The following is a 12831-nucleotide window of genomic DNA, read 5'->3' as shown; positions in this document are numbered from 1 at the left end:
TTCAGAAACCTGAAGTCTGAAATTCAAATGCCTGTCAATTTTACTGCGGACAGAACAAAAACAATTTTCAGCAGAGACGCAGGGATTAATACTGCAGACACGTCTTTGTAAAATGGCACGGCACCAGAGCAAATCCACACAAATACAGGGAGGAGATGCAGACAAAAGCCACCCCAACCAAGAATCAAACCAGAAAACCTATAGTTGTGAGGTAACAATACTATCACTGCACCATCAATTATACAAGGAATTAAACATTCAGAAACCTGAAGTCTGAAATTCAAATGCCTGTCAATTTTACTGCGGACAGAACAAAAACAATTTTCAGCAGAGACGCAGGGATTAAAACTGCAGACACATCTTTGTAAAATGGCAGGGCACCAGAGCAAATCCACACAAACACAGGCAGGAGATGCAGACTCCAAACAGAAGCCACCCCAACCAAGAATCAAACCAGAAAACCTATAGCTGTGAGGCAACAATACTACCACCGCACCATCAATTATGCAAGGAATTAAACATTCAGAAACCTGAAGTCTGAAATTCAAATGCCTGTCAATTTTACTGCGGACAGAACAAAAACAATTTTCAGCAGGGATTAAAACTGCAGACACGTTTTTGTAAAATGGCAGGGCACCAGAGCAAATCCACATAAACACATGGAGGAGATGCAGACTCCACACAGAAGCCACCCCAACCAAGAATCAAACCAGAAAACCTATAGCTGTGAGGCAACAATACTACCACTGCACCATCAAATACCCAAGAAATTGAACATTCAGAAACCCTTAAGTCTGAAATTCAAATGCCTGTCAATTTTATTTAACATTTTTTAATCAGGACAGTCTGACTTGGAACAAATAAACAATTTTCAGCAGAGGCCCAGGAAGAAATAATGCAGACATGTCTTTGTAACATGGGAGGACACAAAAGCAAACCCACACAAACACAGGGAGAAGATACAGACCCCACAAAGAAGGAACCCCAGCCAAGAATCAAACACAAGAACCTGCAGCTGTGAGGCAACAATGCTACTACTACACCATCAAATATCAAGCATTGCAGCATTTACAAACCACAGATATTATGAGGAACAGATCAGATCGAATATGAGGCAAAAATCTGAAATTTTTTTACAAATGGTGGTGGGTAGGGAACCTGCATACAGGGTACAGGGTTCAAGCCTGAGGCATTCCCTACCACACCACCTGGGGCATTTTCACACACACACACACACACACACACACACACACACACACACACACACACACACACACACACACACACACACACACACACACACACACACACACACACACACACACGTAAAGCACAAGCACCATACACACACACACACACAAGTAAAGCACAAGCACCATACACACACACACACACAAGTAAAGCACAAGCACCATACACACACACACACACACAAGTAAAGCACAAGCACCATACACAAACTCCAGTAAAGCACAAGCACCATACACAAACTCCAGTAAAGCACAAGCACCATACACACACAAATAAACATTGTAAATTAAAAGGCACCTTACCTGAATACATCCAGCTAACGTACATCCTTCCCACGCAATACTGAAGACCAGCGAGATCCCAATGCTCCATCCCGACGCCGACGAGATCCCTAATGCTCTGTCCCGAGTCCCTGCTGCTCCTCTTGCAGTCCTGGCGGGTCTGTGCACTGTAAAAGTGCACAGACGTCTCCTTGTGTCCCCCTATGGGGACGGCCGGACTGCCTTGAGCATGCGCATAGACCGACAGTAGTCAGGACTCGGTCTATGCGCGAAGTCCGCGGATTTTGAAAAATTAATTTTTTTTATTTTTTATTTTTCTTTCTTTCTTTTTTTATTTTTGAGGGGGCTGCAGTCCAGCAGCCCTATGCCACGAGCCGCCCCTGGTGAGAGACAAAACATATAAGAAATGGAAGAAAGGTTGAACTACAACTTTGAAAACTGAAATAAATGAGCTGGACAAACAGATTAAGCATAGTGTTAGACAAGGACAAGAAAATTTTGATGAAAATTTATATAAAGATGTTGAGCATAATAGGAAACTTTGTTATAGTTACATAAGATGTGGAAGGAGTAAAGATATACAAATTGATAAACTGTATGCAGATTCTAAAATTTATTCTCAGACACAACAGATAATAGATATATTTACAAAATCTTATGCAAAACAGTTTGGCTCCACAAAAGGGGTGGTAAGTTGTCCTAGTGACATCCAGGTAACCCCAGATACTGGAAACAAATTAGATTATATTGAAAAAGAACTGTGCAAACTGGATCCAAACAAAGTGAAGGGAGGAGACGGAATAAGTAACAATGACCTGAGAACACTTAAGCAAGAACTTACACTGCCATTACATCTATTATTCACTAGGTCACATAAATATGGGGAGATTCCTCAAGATTGGAGACATGCACTTATTAAACCTGTCTTTAAGGGAAAGGGGAGTAGGACAAACCCGGAATCATATAGACCCTTAAGTCTACTTTCATGTTGTGGAAAAATAATGGAGAAGGTAATACTGGATAAGTTATTGTCAGAACTGGATAGGTCGGGAGTTGAAACCGTATATCAGCATGCATATGTTGAAAATAGATCTATTACCACCTGTAACATGATGTTCTATAACAATATAATAACAGCTATAAATGAAAAATTGTGCTGTGATGTCATTTATATAGATTTAACTTCAGCATTTGACAGGGTCATGCACAAAACACTGATCAATAAATTAGTAAAACTAGGTATTGATGTACTGTTGATAAGATGGATAGCTGCATGGCTTACAAATAGGACATGGCAAGTATCACACACCAACTGGACAGGTGAAATCCTTGGTTACAGTCAAGGTGTCCCACAGAGCTCTGTCCTAGGCCCTTACTTGTTTAGATTGTATCTTTCAGACCTTACTTTTAGATCTGAGGTGTTCTACACTCTATATGCTGGTGACCTGAAATTGGGTAAACTGATTACAAGTGTTACAGATAAGGCATGTCTGCAAAATAATTTGACTAAATTGACCATTTGGGAACAGGAGAATAATATGTTGATAAATACATCAAAAACTAAGCATGTGAGATTTGGGAGACATGAACTGAAAAGTGAATATTTAATATAGCACACAGTGATTGAAACTGTCGATTCATTTAAAGACCTGGGTATATGGGTAGATTCAGCTTTGAGTTTTTCTAATCATATCAGCCAATTGGCTAATGATAGTTATAGAACTATAGGTTGTATAAAAAGATTTATAAAGTCTAGGAAATCAAACATAATAAAGTCATTGTTTGTTAGTTACATTAGACCCAAACTTGAGTATGGAATAACAATATGCAACCCCATAGGAAAACAAGCATGAATAAACTGGAAAGAGTACAGCGGAAATATACTAAGGGCATCCATGGATGTGAACATCTAAGTTATTATGAAAGACTAAAATATCTGAACTTGTACAGTGTTTCTTATAGATATTTAAGAGGAGATCTTGTTCAGGTATATAGGGCATTTAGGGACAACTACCTCGGTGAATGTTTGGGGTTATCAAAGAGTACTAGAGAATCGTCAGATAACCTATGTAGAAGATTCTATAGGAATGAGAAGTGTACTAATTGATTCTCTGACAGAGTAGCTGATGCTTGGAACAGACTACCAAATTACATTAAAGCAAGTACTAGTTTAGATGTTATTAAGAACAGCCTGGACATTTATTATGGGAACAAGTGTTTTGACATATTGGCAAGCTAGAAGGGCTTTAATGCCCATGCTTGAAACATTTGTATGTATATATGTAAGGTGTTATTTCCTACACATATCTTCTGTGGTCTGTTGATCACGAAGTCTAAGATCCAGTTACAAAGGTGCTTGTTAATTCCAAAGTTGACTAGCTTATCAATAAGTTGCATCGGAACTACAGCATTAAATGCCGAACTGTAGTCTATGAACAACAGTCTGACATAGTTGTTCTTTCCCTCTAAATGGTCAAGTGAGAGGGGCAATGGCACTGATATGGCAACCTGTTTCTCTGATAAGTGAATTACAGAGGATCAAAGCTTGATGGCAGAATTACTGACAGGTGCTTTTTAACAATTATCTCAAAACATTTCATGATGTTAGAAGTTAAAACAACTGGTCTGTAGTCATTCAGGCAAGAGGTACTGGCTGTTTTGGGAAGAGGGATGATATTTGTTACCTTGAATAAGAGGGTACTTTTTCTACCACAAGGGAGGTGTTGAAAATATCTGCCATAACTGAGCATAGTTGCTCTGCACATCCTTTTAATACTTTGGCCAGTATACTTTCCAGGCCAGCAGCCTTCCTGGTGTTCACTTTCTTTAGCTGACCTCTCACTTCCTCAGAGTTAAGACTGAGCACCCCCTCATTCTGGTCAGTGGGTAACCTAGTTGCAGGCAAGTTATTTTTCTCTTTAAATCTGCCAAAGAAGGAGTTCAGCCTGTCCAGGAATTCAGTGCTGTTAACACACTGAGCTGCCCTGGTTTTATAATCGGTGATTTGTTGTATCCCTTGTCAAAGACTCCTAGTATCCTTCATGTCCTTGAGATGACTCTGTACCCTCCTTCCATACTCCCTCTTAGCCTCCTTAATGCCTCTTTTTAGATTTTCTCTGACTTCACTTAGACCTTCCTTGTCTTTTGACCTGAATGTTGCATTACTTGCCTTCAAGAGCTCATAGACTTTACTAGTGATCCAAGGCTTTTGGTTTGCTCTAATTGTGATACTTCTGGTGATAGATATGATATCTACGCACTTTGAGATGTACACCATTACTGCTTCTGTGTAGTCATCTACTGTATGTTTAGCTGTTGGTCTGGTATGGCTGCCTCTCTGAATACATCACAGCAGGTACTTTCAAAACAGTCCTGGAGACAATCCATTGCTCCCTTGTGCCAAACCCTGCCTTCACCATGGGCTTTTCTCTAATCAGAGGACATTTGTAGGCTAGTAGAATCAAGATGGAAAGGTGATCGGAGCTTCTCAAATTAGGTTGTTGTACTGCAGGATTGTTATACTTGCCTCTGTGTGATTATTAAACATTCTCTGTGGAGTACAAATGTACTCCCTGTCTCTATGGGAGTCTGAATGTACTCTTTGTCTCTGGGTGGAGTGCGATTCTACTCCCTGATTCTGTGTGGAAGGTGAATGTTCTCCCTGTCTTTTTGTGGAGTATGAAAGTACTCTCTGTCAATGTGTGATGGATGAATGTACTCCATATCTCTGTGTGGGGTTTATTTATGTAGTGAGAATCTATATGTGGAGGATGAATGTACTCTCCTGCCCTGTGTGAAATGTAAGTTTACTTCCTGTCTCTGCGTCGAGTGTGAATACACTCCTTGTCACTGTGTGGAGTGCAAATGTACTGCCTACCTCGTTGTGATTATAATTCCTTCTGTGTGGATTATGAATATACTTGTCACCGTGTGAAGTATGAATGCACTCATTGTCTTTGTATGGAGTTTGAATGTACCCCCATCTCTGCATGGAGTATGACTGTACTCCCTGTCTCACTGTGGAGTATGACTGCACTGTCTGTCCATATGTGGAGTGTGAATGCAGTCCCTGTCTCTGTGTGGAGTGTGAATGTAGTCCTTGTTTCTGTATACACTACAAATGCACTCCATATCAGTGTGTGTGGAGTGTGAATGGGCTGACTGTCTATGTGTGATTATTATTAATTCTGTTAACAGTATGAATGTACTTCCTCCCTCTCTCTCTGTGAAGTATGAATGTACTTTCTATCTCTGTGTGGAGTGTGAATATACTCCCTGTCAATGTAAAAGGTTCATCTCCCAGGGCCCTGCTTGTAAATGTTTCATCTCCCAAACCACTGCTTACACTTATCAAGGGTATCAGAACTTGTCAGAGATTTGGGATGCATAACTAGGCTTAAAAAGGCCCATGTGGTCATTAGTCTAGTAAACATCTATGAACCTATGTGTGGTGGATGAATGCACTCCCTATGTCTGTGCGGGTTTTATCTATGTTTTCCAGTCACTGTGTGGAGTAAGAATGTACCCCCTGCCCCTGTATGGAATTTGAATGATCTCACTGTCTCCTTGTGCTGTGTGAATTTAATTCCTGTCTGTATGTGGAGTATAAATGTACTCCCTGTCTATGTGTGGTGTGTGAATGTACTCCTGCCTCTGTGTGGCTTACAAATGTACTCAGTACCACTGTGTGGAATGTGAATATACTCCCTGCTTCAATATGATTATTATTACTTTTGTGTGGTATATGAATGCATTCCCTCTGTCTATATGGATTGTGAATATTCTCCCTGTCACTCTGTGTAGTATAAATGTACTGTCTCTCTCTCTCTCTCTCTCTCTCTCTCTCTCTCTCACTGTGGAGTGTGAATGTACTCCCTGTCTCTGTGTGGTGAGTGAATGTACTCCCTATTTCAGTGTGATTATTATTCCTTCAATGAGTAGTATGAATGTACTCCATGTCTCTGTCTGGACTGTGAATGTATCCCATCTCTCTGTGTGAAGTGTGAATACACTCCCTGTCACTGGGATGTGTGTGAACGTACTCCCCATCTCTTTCTGGAATATGAATGTGCACTGTGTCTCTGGTGGGGTATGAATGTACTCCCATCTTTGGGTGGGATATGAAAGTATCCCCTTGTCCTGCGTGGAGTATGAACGTATTCCCTGTCTCTGTCTGTGTTTTATCCAAAGTGCACAGTATGAATGTGCCCCGTCCCTGTGTGGAGAATGAATGTACTCCCTGTCTCTTTGGAGTATGTATGTATGTATCCCTGTCTCTATGTCAAGTACGAATATACTCCCTGTCACTGTGTGAAGTGTGAATGTACTCGCTGTCTCTCTGTGGAGTATGAATGTACTCCCTGTCTCTGTGTGAAGTGTGAATGTACTCCCTATCTCTGTGAGGAGTCTGAATGTACTCCCAGTCTTTGTGTGGAATACGAATGTACTCCCTTTCCCTGTGTGGAGTATGAATACACACGCTGTCCCTGTGTGGAATATGAATGTACTGCCTCTCTCTGTACGGAGTGTGAATCTAATCCCTGTCTCTGTGTGGAGTACAAATGTGCTCCCTTTCAGCGTGTCTAGTGTGAACGTACTACCTGTCTCTGTGTGACTATTATTCCTTCTGTGTAGAGAATGAACGTACTCCCTGTCTCTGGAGTGTGAATGTACTACCTGTCAATGTGTGGAGTATGAATGTACTCCCTGTCTCTGTGTGGAGGGTGAATTCAGTCCATATATCTTTGTGGGGTAGAATGGACTTCGTGCCACTGTGTGGAGTGTAAATGTAATGCCAGCCTCAGTGTGATTATCATTCTTTCTGTGTGGAGTATGAATGTATTCCCGTGTCTCTGTGGAGTGTGACTATACTCCCTGTGTCTCTGTGGAATGTGGATATACTCCCTGTCTGTCTGTGGAGTGTGAATGTACTCCCTGTCCATTTGTGGAGGATGATTGTACTCCCTATGTCTCTGTGGGTTAAATCTATGTACTCCCTCTCTCTGTGAGATGTATGAAAGTAAACCCTGTCCATCTGTGTAGTATGAATATTCTCCTGATGTCTGTGTGCATTTAATGTATGTACTCCCCATCTCTATGTGATGTATGATTGCTCTCCATGTCCCGGTGTGAAGCATGAATGATCACTGTGTGTCTGTGTAGAGTGTGAATGTTCTCCCTGTATCTGTCTGTGTACGGATGTTCTCACATTCAATGTGTGGAGTGTGAATATACTCCCTGTCTCTATGTGATTATTCTCACTTCTGTATAGAGTACAAATGTACTCCCTGTCTCTCTCTCTCTCTGTGTAATGTGAATATACTCCCTGTCTCCACACATGAATGGTATGAATCCACAGCCTGTGTCTGTGTGGAATATGAATGTACTGCCTGTCCCTGTATGGAGTGTGAATGTACTCCTGTTTCTGTGTGGAGTATGAATATACTCCTTGTCACCGTGTGTAATGTGAATGTACTCCCTCTCTCTGTGCGACTATTATTTTTTTTTGTGAGGAGCATGAATGTACTCCCTGTCCCTGTGTGCAGTGAGAATGTACTACCTGTCATTGTGTGGAGTATGAATGCAGTCCATGTGTTTCTGTGGAATGTGAATATACACCCTGTCTTTCTGTGGAGTGTGAATGCACTTCCTGCCCATCTGAGGAGGTTGACTATACTCCCTGTGTCTGTGTGGGTTTAATCTATGTACTCCCTCTCTCTGTGTGAGTTATGAAAGTACTCCCAGTCCATCTGAGTAGAATGACTGTTCTGATGTCTGTTTGGGTTAAATCTATGTACTCCATGTCTCTGTATGGAGTGTGAATGTACTATCTGTCCCTGTGTGGAGTATGAATTTATTCCCTGTCTCTGTGTGGAGTGTGAATTCACTCCATATCTCTTTTTGGGGTATGAATGTACTCCCTATCACTGAGTGGAATAGATTGTATGTCTTGTCACTGTGTGGAGTGTGAATGTAATCCTTGCTTCTGTGTTATTATTAAACCTTGTGTGTGGAGTATGGATGTATTCCCTCTCTCTGTGGGAGTATATATGTAAACCCTGTTCCCGTGTGGAATATGAATTAATCTCCTTGTCTGTTTGTGCAGTGTGAATGTACTTCCTCTCTCTTTGTGGAGTATGAATATACTCCTTGTCACCGTGTGTAATGTGAATGTACTCCCTGTCTCTGTGTGACTATTACTTCTTTTGTGAGGACCATGAATGTACTCACTGTCCCTGTGTGCAGTGAGAATGTGCTACCTGTCACTGTGTGGAGTATGAATGTAATCCCTTCCTCAGTGTGATTATTATACCTTCTGTGTGGAGTATGAATGTAAACCTTGTCTCTGTGTGATTATCATTCTTTCTGTGTGTGGTATGAATGTATTCCCTGTGTTTCTGTGGAATGTGAATATACACCCTGTCTCTCTGTGGAGTGTGAATGCACTCCCTGCCCATCTGAGGAGGTTGACTATACTCCCTGTGTCTGTGTGGGTTTAATCTATGTACTCCCTCTCTCTGCGTGAGTTATGAAGGTACTCCCAGTCCATCTGAGTAGTATGACTGTTCTCCTGATGTCTGTTTGGGTTAAATCTATGTACTCCATGTCTCTGTGTGGAGTGTGAATGATCACCCTGTATCTGTGTGTGTACGAATGTTCCCACATTCAAAGTGTGGCGTGTGAATATAGTCTCTGTCTCTGTAATTATTCTTCCTTCTGTGTAGAGTATGAATATACTCCCTGACTCTACATATGAATGTAATCCCTGTCTCTGTATGCAATATGAATTTGCTCCTTGTCCTTTGAAGTATGAATGCACTCCCTTATCCATATATGGAAGATGAATATACTCCCTATATCTATGGGTTTTATCTGTGTACTCCATGTATCTGTCTGGAGTATGGATGTACTGTTTGTCCCTGTGTGTGGTATGAATGATCTACCTGTCTCTGTGTGGAGTGTGAGTGTACTTCATGTCACTGTGTGGAGAGTGAATTTAATCCCTGCCAGGGTCTGATTATTATTCTGTCTGTGTGGAGTATGAATGCATGCCTTGTCTCTGTGTGGAGTATGAATACACACATTGTCTCTGTGTGGAGTATGACTGCACTCCCTGTCTCTGTGTGGAATATGAACATACTGCTTTTCTCCGTATGGAGAGGAATGTACTCCCTCCCTGTGTAGAGAGTGAATGCACTCCCTCTCTTTGTGTGATTATTATTCTTTCTATGTGGATTATGCATGTACTCCCTGTCCCTGTGTGGAGTATGAATTTACTCCCTGTCTCTGTGTGGAGTGTGAATTCTCTCCATATCTCTTTTTGGGGTATGACTGTACTCCCTATCTCTGAGTGGAATAGATTGTACGTCTTGTCACTGTGTGGAGTGTGAATGTAATCCTTGCCTCTGTGTGATTATTAAACATTGTGTGTGGAGTATGGATGTATTCCCTCTCTCTGTGGAAGTATATATGTACACCCTGTCCCTGTGTGAAATATGAATTAATCTCCTTGTCTGTTTGAGCAGTGTGAATGTACTTCCTCTCTCTTTGTGGAGTGTAAATGTACTCCCTGTCTCTATGTGGTGTGTGAATGTACTCCCTTTCTCTGTGGGGAGTATAAATGTACTCAGTTCCACTGTGTGGAGTGTGAATATACTCCTTGCCTCTGTGTGATTAGTATTCTGTTTGTGTGGAATGTGAATGCACTCCACTCTCTGTGTGGATTTTGAATGTAATCCCTGTCCTTTTGTGGAGTATAAATGTACTCTTTCTCTCTGTGGAGTATGAATGTACTTACTGTGTCTGTGTGAAGTATGAATGCACTCCCAGTCTCAGTGTGGAGAGTGAATGCACTTCATCTCAATCTGTTCAGTGGGAATGTAGTCTTTCTTTGTGTGATTATTATTCCTTCTGTGTGGAGTATGAATTTACTCCTGGTCTCATTGTGGAGCATGAATATATTCCCAGTCACTGTGTGGAGTATGAATGTACTCCCTGTCCATGTGTAAGAGATAAATGTACTCCCTATGTCTGTATAGCTTTTATCTATCTACTCCCTGTCTCTCTGTGGAGTATGAATGATCTCCCTGTCTCAGTGTGGAGTGTGAATGCACTTCGTGTCTCTGTCTGAAGTACAGATGCACTTTCTCACTCAGTGTGGAATGGGAATGTACCCCCACTCTCTGTGTGGAGTGTAAACATTCTCCCTGTCACTTGGCCAAGTATGAATGTACTTCCTGTCTCTGTGTGGAGTATGAATGCACACTGTCTTGCTTTGTGGAGTGTGAATGTACTCCCTTTGTTTGGGTGGAGTATGAAGGTATTCCCCTGTCCCTGTGTGGAGTATGACTGTATTTTGCATCTCTATCTGGGTTTTATCTATGTATTCTCTTTCTCTCAAAGTGTGGAGTACAAATGTATTCCCTGTCTCTGTGTTAAGAATGAATGTACTGTCTCTCTATATATGGCATATAAATGTACTCCCTGTCTTTGTTTCAAGTGCGAATGTACTCCCTGTCTCTGTGTGGAGTAAGAATGTGCTCCCTGTCTCTGTGTGGAATGTAAATGTACTCCCTGTCTCTGTGTGGAGTCTGAATGTCCTTCCTCCCTCTGTGCACAATATGAATGTACCCCCTGTACCTGTAAGGAGCATGAATACGCTCCTTGTCTCTGTGTGGAGCGTGATATGAATACACTTCTTGTCTCTGTGTGAAATATGAACGCACTGCCTGTCTTGGCATGGAAAGTAAATGCACTCCTTGTCTATCTGTGGAGTGTGAATGTACTCCCTGTCTCTGTATTGAATATGAATGTACACTGTGTCTCTGTGTGGAGTGTGAATGTACTCCCCATCTTTGCGTGGAATATAAAGTTATTCCCCTGTCCCTGTGTGAAGTATGAATGTACTCCCTATCTCTGTCTGCATTTAATCTATGAACTCCCTCTTTAAGTGCGGAGTATGAATGTACTCCCTGTCTCTGTCTGGAGTGTGAATGTACATTCTGCCTCTACTTAGAGTACAAATCTACTCATTTCCACTGTAAGGAGTGTAAATATTCCCCTTGTCTCTATCTGATTATTATTCCTTTTGTGTGGAGTGTGAATACACTTCCTTCTCTTTGTGTGGATTGTGACTGTACTCCCTGCCCCTTTGTGAAGTAAAAATGTACTCTCTCTGTCTGTGGAATGTGAGTGTATAGTGTCTGTGTGGGGTATGAAGATACTCCCTGTCTCTATGTGGAGAATGAACATATTTCCTCTCAAAGTTTGCAGTCGGAATGCCTTCCTTCTTTATGTGATTATTTTTCCTTCTGTGGGGAATATGAATTTGCTCATGGTCTTATTGTGTAGAATGAATATACTGCCTGTTGCTGTGTAGTGTATAAATGTACTTCCAGTGTCTTTGTGGAGTATGAGTGTACTCCCTGTCCCTATGGGGGAGTATGAATGATCTTGCAGTCTCTGTGTGCAGTGTGAATGTACTTTGAGTCTCTGTGGGGTGTGAATACACTCCCTCTCTTTGTGTAGAGTTTGAATGTGCTCCCTGTCTCTCTGTGGAGTATGAATGTACCTACTGTCACTGTGTGGAGTGTGAATGTACTCCCTTTCTCTGAGTCATTATATTCCTTCTGTGAGTAGTAGGAATATAGTCCATGTCTCTATGTGGAGTGTGAATGTACTTCCTCGCTCTCTCTCTCTCTCTCTCTCTCTCCGGTGTATAAATGCACTCCCTGTTGCAGAGCCGATTGTGAATGTACTCCCTGTCATCTCTGTGTGGAGTATGAAAGTGAACTGTGTCTCTGTGTGGAGTGTGAATGTACTCCCCATTTTTGGGTAGAGTATGAAGATATTAACCTGTCCCTTTGTGAAGTAGGAATGTATTCTGTACCTCTGTCTGGGTTTTGTCTTTGTTCTCCATCTCTAAGTGTGGATTATGAATGTACTCTCTGTCCCTGTGTGGATAATGAAGGTACTCCCTCTCTCTGAATGGATTATGAAGAGACTCCCTTTCTATGTGTCTAGTATGAATGCACTGCCTGTCTCTGTGTGGAGTAGGAATTTGCTTCCTGTCTCTGTGTGGAGTCTGAATGTACTCCCTATTTCTGTGTGGACTAACTGTACTCCCTGTCACTGTTTGGAGTATGAATGTATGTAATGTCTCACTGTGCAGTATGAATGTACTTCATGTCTCTGTGTGGAGTATGAATGCACTGCTTCTCTCTGTGCCAAGTGTGAATATACTCCTTGTTACATGTGTGGAGTATGAATGCACTCACTGCTTCCATGTTGTGTGAGAATG

The sequence above is a fragment of the Protopterus annectens genome, chromosome 1.part0 (assembly GCF_019279795.1).
Source record: "Protopterus annectens isolate FY-2018-M chromosome 1.part0, PAN1.0, whole genome shotgun sequence".
NCBI lineage: Eukaryota > Metazoa > Chordata > Ceratodontiformes > Protopteridae > Protopterus > Protopterus annectens.
The sequence above is the reverse complement of the archived record's forward strand: the minus strand, read 5'-3'. Positions refer to the sequence as shown.